Source organism: Stegodyphus dumicola, chromosome 7 (assembly GCF_044657685.1).
Source record: "Stegodyphus dumicola isolate Sdum_Otavi_A_Nest chromosome 7, ASM4465768v1".
Taxonomy (NCBI): Eukaryota; Metazoa; Arthropoda; class Arachnida; order Araneae; family Eresidae; genus Stegodyphus; species Stegodyphus dumicola.
In genome coordinates, this window is record NC_140774.1 from 147,558,233 (window position 1) to 147,569,505 (window position 11,273).

Below are 11,273 nucleotides of genomic sequence, written 5' to 3' on the forward strand. Positions count from 1 at the left end.
AAGATCGCATCAGTAAAGATCGCATTCAGAGGACAGGTGATGCGTATACGCATTTTAAGGTGGAACGTTTTCTTGAATGCCACTAGATGGCATCCTGTGTCCATTACTTTTGAAATGAACACAGTTTTATGTTTCTGACCTTGAGTTTGATATATTCTGCTTTACTTTGGTATTTTAATCGTCAGCTGTTCGAGGGTGGGGGGCGGAGGGAAAGCGTAAACAGAGGTGGGCTCTTTAAATCGCTGCGTGCTAATGAAAACATTCTCATATCTGATTTATATCCAATTCCTTTTTTTATTCTATTTTTTCCCTCTACTATGTACTGTCTTTTAGGGTTAATGTGCGGAGTTTTTCTACGTTTTGCATTGCCTTCAGATATATTTCCGTTCCTTCTTTTTTTTTATTTAGGAAAGCCTCACCTCCAGTCTGTTATGGCAGTAAGGCACTATTTATCAGAGGAAGAATACCCTAGTATGCTTAGTGAACCATTTACTAATGCAAATGAGAGTACTGATTCATTTTCTAAAGAGTTAAAATGTGATATTTTTCTAAGAGTTACAAATTGATACTTCTCTGTGCTTCGAGATTTACCATACTCATTTTTACTTTAAATTTTGTTACTTCTTACTGTAAATAGTCTTTATTGTGTTCTTTTCATTAATTTTAAACTTTATTGATGGATTTTATCAATTAAAACTTTGGAATAATTTAAATAGTGCTTCCAAAAATTATTTTAGAAGATAAGCAATTTTTTAAGTATATTTTCATGTAAAATAAAGAAAAAAATGTTATTAAGTGCTAATTTTAACATATATAAGAGCTCAAGTAATAGTCTAAAATGATACAAAAAGTTACGATGCTAGAAGCGAAACTTTTTTTTTATAAAATTAGGCTTAGCGAAGCAAAACTTCCATCCTGTACGGTGACTGCCTTCGATTCCCTTCCGTCCCGCACGAGCGTCTTAAACAAAGGTGCGCCGTCGCGAAAAGGTTAACGCTTATATCATCCATGCTCTTTTATTTGTGCAATATATAACGGAGAACATCTTTACTTCTTTAAATGCTCAAGATCGTGTATATTTCCCAATTGCAAAAAGTACATTTTGCATTCCTGCAACATTTGCACATGGTAAAATTGTTAGTCATGCTTTGACACCAGTTGAAGCCTTTTCTGTAGAGGTTGCCATTGTATTTTGCTGTACATATTGCCAGAAAAGACTAGTTTCATCAGCATTGTAAATTTGTTCTAGAGATAACTTTCCACTATTAGTGAATTCAGAGAATTCATCTACAAATAGTTCAGCAGTTCATAGTATCAGCTGAAGCTTTTTCACCTGAAATTTTTAATTGCCTTATACCACAGCAATTTTTTCATTTAGTTAACCAACCTATCAAATATGTGCACTCAGTTTTTAAGTTTACAATCATCAGTTTCATAAGGTTAAGAGATTTATTTTTATTTTTTTTTCCAGCACCAGTTGTTCAGATAATTAACAGAAAGTGTAATTCTTATATTCTCAATAAATTAAAAAATAAATTTTCCCCATGTAATAAATTTATTAATTTCATGTGTGAAAATGAATCTGTCTAAAATTGTGGTCAGGAAACAAAATGATAAGCATAATTTATAAATGAGAAACAAATTATGAAATTGCTAACATCATTAATATTATTAAAAAAACCTTTATAAAGCAATTTTATGGATGTAAAATTATAATTTTATTTATTTGATCATATATAGTAAAAGTACAGCTTGTTTCAAAAAGAATATACATATTTCGAATGAATATGTTTATTAAACTGTATGACATACGAATATTAAACTTTACACACATATGTACGAACCTCTCAAGTTCAGATTACACATGTTCAATATGTCCTCCATCAGCGACACGAACAATATCACATCAATACTCAAATTCCCCCCCCCCATACTCAGCCAAGCATGTTCGTTGTCACTGATGTTATGACAGTATGGATCCAGTTCTTCACCTCTTCCAGTTCTGTGAGAGTAGTGGTACATAAACGTTGTCTTTAATGAAAACTCACACGAAGAAGTCACAGGATGTCAAATCTGGTGACCATGGAGGCCAGCTGAGACATGGTAAGTCGCCAGTGCTTCTTGACGACCAATCTAATGGTTCAGTAGAGTTTCATTCAGATAATCATGCACTTGGCGACACCAGTGAAGGGGTGCCGCGTCTTGTTAAATAATGCAGTTATTTTCGTGCAGCCTCGGAAACAACCAGTTTTGTAACATAGCGAGATGCTGTTGGCCGTTAACTGTATTTCCATCAAAGAAGAATAGGCTGTAAACAGGTGATCAGATTATCTCACAAAACACATTGATTTTGGGCGAATCTTGTACATGTTCAGTGGCTGCATGTGGGTTCTGTAGGCCCCAAATTTGAACATTGTGTTTGTTTGCATGATCACTAGCATGAAAAGTCGCTTCATCACTGAGCACAATGCGTTGTGCAAAAGTGTTATCATTGTCAATAGCATCAATAATCTCGTTACAAAATGCCACACATTTGCCTTTCTCATCAGGATGCAGAACCTGTAACAAATGTAACTTGTATGGCTTCATAACCAACCGATGTCTCAAAACATGCCAAATTGTTGTTGTAAGCAGTTGTAACTCCCGATTGCCATGACGAGTTGATTTTGAAGGACTACGTTGGGAAGCAATTTGAATTCGTGCAACATTTTCTTCGGGAACACAAGGGCGGCTAGGACTCTTTCCTTTACATACACATCCTGTATTTACAAACTGTCGATACCATCTGCGAATGTTCCACCCATTTGGAGGATCACTTTAGTACCTCAACTTGAAACGTCTTTGCACTGTAATCACGGAATTGCACCTTGCAAACTCGAGAACACAAAATAATTTCTGCTGCAGAGTAGCCATTTTAAACATGTGATGGTTACCATGCAAAACAGAAGAAAACTTACATTTAGCAGCTATTAATATAAACTAGACTATGTATTCATTTTGCCAATAGCGAGCTGAGGCGCAGTAATCGATAGTTTGTACAAAATAACACTTTGTAATACATATATTCTTTATGAAACATGGTGTATTTCTTTGTATAATAAGAATTATGTATTTTTCAGATGTTACAGTCTTCTTTTAACCATAGTAGTTCTGAATCACAAAAGCAATGGCTGAATCATGAACAAGATGGGTTCATTAAGAAATGACTGCAAAATATCACTGTAACAGACTAGCAAGTCTTTTGTGGTCATTAAAATTACTTGAAATTGTAATAATCCAAATGAAATTTGAGATCAAGGAGAACAGTGAAATGAAATTACTTAGATTACAAAATTACATTTATTATGTGAGGAGAATGTTATTTTATTACAAATGTAAAAATTCTCAATGAAATCTTAAATATATGGAATTATAAACATATGCAAGTGTCACTTCAGTATTTAAACTGTGCATTGATTTTATAACTGCTTAATACTTCAATATTTTAACTCATTAGTTAAATTTGATGATTAGTTATTAAAAATATTATTGGTATAAATACGTATATTTTCCTATTCCTTGTTCTTAGAATTTTGGTAATTCAGTTTCTTTTATGAATTTGTCCTTAAAAATGTATTTAAAAAAAAAGTTCCAGTTAATGTACATAAAAAATGTAAATTTACTGCATTATGAAAGTTCTGAATTAATTACAAATGTATTGAATAAAATATAACTTGTATTTTGTAATAAATTATGAAAAAAATAAATGAAATCTTATATCTATGTGATGTACATAGCTGCAGTCTGTAAGCTTTTATGCTAAATAATATTGCTACATATGTATGGGTTCATAATTGATTGGATGCACACAGAACCGATGAGAGCTTGATAAAATTTATTTTCCCAAAAGAAACACATTACAGTTCTGAAGCTTACCACAAGAAGTACTTCTACACAGAACCAGATTTAAACTTGATAAGACCCTAAGCTATTTGAGATATGGGGCCTTTTATAAACCTCTTATAATATATTTTAAGGTAAAAGTTTACAATTGGGTGCCCCTTGTTTATTGGCAATTCTTTTTTGAAGCCAGGCGCCAGGAAGTCACAATTTCAAGTTGGCCGCTACACAAAACCAAAATAAGAAGTCGAAGAATTGCATAAGATCTGTGCCCATGTACACATCGATCTGTTTTTACTTAAAAAAAATCCTAGAATTGCACAAACTAGGCATTGCGCACTGCCTTAAATATGTCCATGTACACATCAATCTATTTTCATTTAAATAAAATCGGAAAGTTAAAACTATTGTTTAACTTCAGAAGGGAGGTTTCATCGCCAAAAATTTTTTTTAAATGTCGCCAATTGAAGGGGCACCCAATTCTACACTAAAGCTTATTTTAATACTATTTATACTATATTTTAATTTTTTAGCCTCCTTCAAGAAAGTGGGGGCCCTAAGCTATAGCTTGTGTAGAGCTAAGAGTATTAAACATAGCACAGTGCATATAAATATTCCAAAGGCAGCTCTGAACTAAAAACAGAATTGATACTATCTCCAGTCTTATACAATTTTTCCCCAGCAACAACAGAATTTCTAGCACCTTCCATTTCTTGAAATTACTGGAAGGAATATATGGTTAAGTTATATATAAGAATAAATTAAAGTTATACAGGAACTGGACCAAAATGTCACCAAATGCTCACTGAGTTTAGCGACTTTTGGCAAATTCTAATCAAATTTGGCAACAAAAAATAGTCACCAACTTGTCGATATCTAGCCAATTTAGTGAGATAGCCATTTACATCACTGTTGATTAGGCATGCCCCTGAAACCTTTTTCGGGCAGCATTTTACTTTCTTCAGACTTTTTATGCTAAATTTTACAAAATTCGTAACAATGCTTCTTCCCAAGGACTGCATATCATGGGCAGTACAACCGCTGGACAGGAAGCCATACTTATAAGTGAGAAAAACCAATCCAATACTACAACAATAATTTCAGTAAATGACATACAACAAATCAGAAATTGAATCATGCATAAATTTGTATGCATATAGGACCATAGTGTTAGTATACTACACTGCTGGCCATTAAAATTGCAACACCATGAAGGAGAGCAAATACAAAAGGGGTTTGAAATTAGTAGAAACAGCTACCAGCCTAGAAGCTAAAATAACCATTACCTGGTTAAGTATGAAGTCGAACTGGTCTTGGATGACAGAAACTGGTAACTCATTTTATGCTGCTTCAGGTCCATGCCACACTTCATCAATCGTATTGGCTTTAGAGGAATGGCAGTCCAATCTCTCAGCAACCCATGACCAGATGTTTTCAGTGGGTGACAGTTCAGGCTAGGGCAGCAATCGAATACCCTGTGTATCAAGGAAAGTCAGAACATGACGTGCAACATGTGGTCTTGCATTATCCTGTTGGAAGATGGCATTGATAAACTTGAATAAAAGGCACAACCACTGGATGTAAGATGTCAGAAATGTACCCATTCAAATTACCATCGATATGAACTGTAAATGTGTATGTACTGTACTGAATGGCTTCCCAAACAATCACACCAGGTGCAGGACCCCTATGCTGATATTGAATGCAAGCAGGCAACGAGTGGTCTCCTTAGCGCCTCCAGACATTTATATAACCATCAAATTATTGCGTGCAGAACCAGGACTCGAGTGAAGAGAGGACATTGTGTTCTATATTGAGCTTTGTTGTTCGCCACACCCAAGTCACTGTCTCTCTGCTGCATTGTCAAGGGAAGCCATACTGATAGTCCATGCTGCTGCAAACGTCGATGCACCATACCAGCCGATACTGGGCATGCTGAAAATATGCTCATTTCCTGATAAATGGTCCATGATGTGGTTGTATGGTTTTGCTGGGTTGACCTTACAATATGTCTGTCCTCTCAGGTGTTAGTCATGGTAGGGCATCGAGATCCTGTATGCCATTCAGTATGACCCTCAACAACCCATTGATTCCATATTCACGTGACTGTGGTTGGATATCGACCAGTGTGGCGGGCAATATGACGGAAAGATAATCCACACTCTCGATATGCAACAATATTGCTTTTATCGAATTCCGACATTTCCTGGTAAACATTCTTTTTCTTTTTTGAGGCATACCATGCTGTTCTGAGCATTGTATAAGACGACCTTACAAAATGCTTTCTGAATGAGAAATCCACTATACAGCTTTTCTATTATGCAGTGCTTTAGATGTCGTTTCTTTCTCCTGCGGCGTCTAAATGTGCTGAAATACTAATAATTGATATCACAACTTCTTCTTTTTATGTGATTTTGACGTTCATTAAATCATTCCTTCCTAGTCTTGCAATTTTAATGGCCAGTTGTGTATTTACATGGTATACATTATGGGGATTACCTGTCGTAATGATCGATTTTAAGCTTAGAATTTGATGACTTGTGGATTCAAATTACCATGTCATTTAGCCTGTAAAGGAACATTTAGAGCGAGTGTAGTTTAGAAGAAAGTTCTTTCCACTGAATTGGGTTCCACAAACAGTGCCAGCCTTAGACCATCAGCAGCCCATGTGCGAATTAATATTGTCTGTCCTTAAAAGAAAATTCTTTCCATTGAACTGGGTTCCACAACCAGTGCCAGCCTTAGACCGTTACTGCAAATTAAAATTGGCCACCCTTTTTTACAAAAATATAATCATTTCAATTTGATAATCATTTCACTGGCCACATGCTGTGCACCATCTTGCCCCCAATAAGATTGGTCCTGTCCATAAACACACCTTGTCACCTTTGTTGAATCAATGTCCTGTAGCTCTCGTGTCGTATGGGGTCTTCATCGCCAAGTGACTCACTATCATGAAAAACTGTGTCTCACTTCAAGCTATACCTGAAGATCTTAAATGTACTCAGGCGATGAAGGTGCTTCCGGAGGGCCATCAAACAAGAGATCATAGACAAAGATCCTGACCGAAGAGCATCTTGGATGGGGAATAGCCGGTAGTCTTGCGGACAATACTGCAGTAGACCAGTAATAACAGAGGTAACTTCTGGTCCCAGTCATGTTGCTTTCAGGAAATTATTAGCGAGAGGTGCTAAGGATGGTTCAATTAAACCTCTCTACTACGCCGTCTGCTTGTGGATGTAAAGGTGACATTTGGAATATTGTCTATGCCAAGTAATTTACAGAGTACTTTAATTACAGGTGAAATAAAATTTCTTCGTTGATCGGAATGTAATTAAAAAGACACTTCAAGCCTGTAAATCCAGTGAAGTATCAATATATCTGCTACTGTAGCAGCCTCTTGATCAGGGATAGGATACACTTTAGGCCACATTTGAAGTAATCAATGATAACAAGGATGTATCTGTTGCCATCAATTCGTGCCAGCAGCTCCATTATATCAAAGACGATGCTTTGAAAAGGTGCTCCTACATTGTAAGGTTTCAGCTTTCGTGATCTGCGTTTCTTAGGTCCTTTCCAGCCCGCAAAAGATTGCTTGATTGACACCACTTTTGCACATCAGCCCTTGCATTACTAGAGTAGAAATGCTGTTGAACTATACAAAATCTTAGTTAATTCAAAGTGGCCTCCAGTGGGATTTCTATGTACTTATTTAAAGACGTCCGGCATATATGAACTGTAATCGGAATGGCTTTCCATCATCGGATTTGAACTGCCTCTACAAGATGCCAATTCAAACACTGAGTTAGTTCCAGAGGGCCCAGTATTGTTTTGTCATAGCACTATTGATCACAATGTTCTGCAAGGGGGGGAGTTTGCTAACTGGATACTCTTAAGACAATTATGGTTTTAATGTCCCGTCTTTCAACTTGTCTATCCTAACTTCTTAACCATTTGATGTGTCTAGATCAGCCAATGTTGAAATTGTTACTTAATGTGCGACCAGATTAACCAGCTTGTATTTCGCTTCGAACCTGGAAAACATCGGAAGTTTTCTGGGCATGGTCTTTTAGACAGGGCATCAGGATTTTCATGTCATGATCCTTTCCAGTATGTCGTATTCCTGGAGTCTCTGTTTATCTAGCTGTTTGGTCTTCAGGATTCTTGAAATTTTAGAGCCAAGTCAACAATGCATGATCTGTACATAGCAGAAATTTTCTGCCATAGAGGTAATAGTGGAAATGTTCTATGGAGAGAAACTGTTTTCTGGTGACAAAGTAATTTGTTTACAGTTGAAACGGACACTTGCTCCAGTAGGGCACAACATTTACTTGACCATTTATTTCTTGGGACAAAACAGTGCCAACACTCTCACTGCTTGTCTATGTCAAGATTAAATGGTGTGTCGAGCTTAGGATATGTCGGGATTGTCGCAGGTGTTAGTTAAAGGCATCCTCACATTCTTTTGTCCGCTTCCTCTCAGTTTGTGAAAAGATATTTCAATAGAAGAAAAGTCCCTCACAAATCTCCTATAGGAGGTACAAAACCCCAGGAAACTTCTCAACTGATAGACGTTTCCTCAAATCTTTTAATTGGTGAAACTTTTTGCGGCAGACACACATTGTTGAATACCCATATGCATATCTTCGGCAGAGATGACGGGTCCAAGGTAAGTCACTTCCTGGCTGAACAGTTTATATTTCGTAGACCTTTAGATTTAACTTCCTTCAGTTTCTGAAGAGCCTTTCGAATATTTTCCAAATGTTCATCAAAACTTTCCCTGACGATGGTGATATCATCCAGGTACATAAAACAGGCTTCCTAGGAAACACAGCACAGTCTCCATAAGGCGTTCAAAACCGGTTGGCGCATTACATAATCCAAGCAGAATCACCTTGAACTGCCAGAGTTCTTGTCCGGTAATAAATGCTGTGTTTTCTCGGTCATCTGGGTGGTTCTGTACCTGCCAATATCCACTTTTTTAAATCAAGTGTCTAAAAGCACTTGCTTCCTAGAAAAGTGTCCAGAATATTGTCACTTCTGAGATTAAGGTAGCTTTCTTTCTTCAGAGCCTCGTACTTCTGGTGATAGTTAATACAAACCTAGTTGAACACCCATCTTTCAGACCAGGCGATGGGAGAGGCCCAAGGACTTTATGATGGCTCAATAGCGTCGCTTTCTTGCATGTCCTTTAGAAGTTTTCCTACTTCGTCTTCCTGTTTAGCAATCGATAGACGTCTTGGATGTTGCTTGATTGGTGGATGACTCTTGTATCATTTCTATCATGTACCAAACTTTTCCGACCTACGCCAGAAGAAATAAGCGGGAGAAAATACTTTGATATTCTTGAAGGACACGCTGTGCAGTACTCCTCTCTTCATCGCTTAATTGTACTTTCTGCTGTAAATCCGATGTCAGGCACTCCAAGGTCAGATTCTGCAAGGTTGCTATTTCGTTGAATACTGGTAGGTGGAGTGTATGCTGCAATCACTTCACCTTCCCTAATGACTTTCACTTTATCGGCAACTCTAACCGGGGTAACGGTCCTCGATAGGTCGATGTGTGCTAAGGCTATTTTCACTCCTTTTGGGCTATTACATTTTTTGGGATATTCCACGATACCACACCGGCAATTTCTGTTTTCAGCTGTGGATTCAGCAAATAAAAATTGTTTTTTTCTGGTACTATGATGTCGTCTTGAACTATGATTTGTTGGAAGTTTCAACTCTTTCATCTTTAATTTCGAACAGATTTATATCCTCAGAAGCAAAATGCCTTTTGTTATTTTTTACGTTAGAGAAAAAAATTTTATTTCCTTAGGAAGTCTAATCCGAATATGCAAAGATTTGCAATTTTTGACACATATCACGTGTGATGGTATGGGGCACTTCTAAATGTGATGTTTGTAAGGTGTAGGTTAATTTTATAACAGTTATTTTTAATTTTAAAACTCTTTCCTTTCAATTATTGTTTCTCACTTACAACTTCCTACCAGAATGAATTTTTAGAATCGCGTTGAACGCGAATGAGTGTAAGAAGTAGTATTTAAAGGAAGTTCGACTTATTTCGAAAGAAAGTCCTTAGTGTCGCGGGTTTGCCTCCTGGCTACTTCGTTATTGAATCTATTACGCTCGGCCGTATTGGACGTGCCTGTTGATAGTTGCCGGCTAGTTTAAATTATGGGCCAAACATGTTAGATATTTCTGTCTAGCTTTGACTAAGTCTATTTTAGTTAGTATTAGGTTAGTTTCTTATTTACTTATCCTGATTTAAAAGCTCGAGTGAAGGCTTCCATGTAAGTTCGAGAAAGGGCCATCTGTTATTACTTCTTTGAGTGAATAAAATGGTATTTTAACCCTTCCCGAGTCTACGTTGTTAAGTGCTTGAACTCGGCGATTATTCGCAACTCAGTTCACTAGGTTCCTTGACTAGCGAGGAACATTACATGTTAATGTTTTACTTTTTATCGATTTCGATTTTTGCCACTGAGCATAGTCGGAAGGCGTTGTCCAGATTAGCGTATTTTCCAATTCTAGAGCGAAATATTTTCGGCTGTTAGTAACATCGGCTCCTGTATCGATTGTCATATTGCAAGGAACTCTATTTATATGTGCCATGATGGAAAATCCATTGTTGCTGCCATTCATTGCAGAAATCTTAAGCGTTTTAAAATGGAACTTTGCAATACCGACAACCTCCGCTCTGTGAGACGGCCTAATCGCTGGTGAGCTGTCTTAACTTCTGTGCCTTGGGGTGGTCTGTAATTCCTCTGTTGGTCGTTGTGTGCTAAGAGGGTCTTTATGTTGTCACTCCTTTTCCGCTTCAAGGCATTGGCCTTTGCCTGGTTAAATCGTCTAGACGAGTAGTCAGTTGATCCACATGTTTCTGTGGCCTTCTGTTTGCGAGATTTTTAACTAAAGCCTGCTATAGTCTTTTAAACTACTCACTTCTCGTCAGAGCTTATCTCCTATGCATCGGAAAGAGCTTCGATGTCTAACCTCTGTTTTTTGGACAATGTTTAAAGATATCCGCTGCGTCTGCTCTCGGAGAGGTGGCGAAATTGTGGGCTTTAATTTCGGAATTCCATCCATTCGTTTTTGCCACTATAGAGAACTAAGACTTGCCAGGAGGTCTTTCCGCCATACGTGAATAGCTTTGGGAGGATCGGGAAGACATAGGTACCAAATTAAAGGCATCATAATTCTATAGACTTCTTTAAGCTGAGCAGAAATAATTAACGATTAGCTATTCGACCACGGAAACGTTTTCCTTCATTTGTTGTTCGACTGAAGAAACTCTTTCTCCTATTTGTTTTCCAACAACAAAAGCTCTCGTTTCGTTGTTTATCAGCAGAAACTGTTTCTGCATTTTCTCCAGCTTTAATTTGAACTGTA

The 11,273-nt window shown here is 37.1% G+C and overlaps 1 protein-coding gene across 1 annotated transcript in view; it reads left to right on the forward strand.

The window, feature by feature from the left end:
* The window catches only part of LOC118185820 (trafficking protein particle complex subunit 13), a 67,131-nt gene extending 63,408 nt beyond the window's left edge, over window positions 1-3,723 (forward strand). The window contains exon 13 of the mRNA XM_085820893.1: window positions 3,120-3,723. The gene's annotated coding sequence lies outside the window, so the exon portion shown is untranslated. The remainder of the gene's footprint in view (window positions 1-3,119) is intronic.
* The last annotated feature ends 7,550 nt before the right edge of the window (window positions 3,724-11,273 follow it).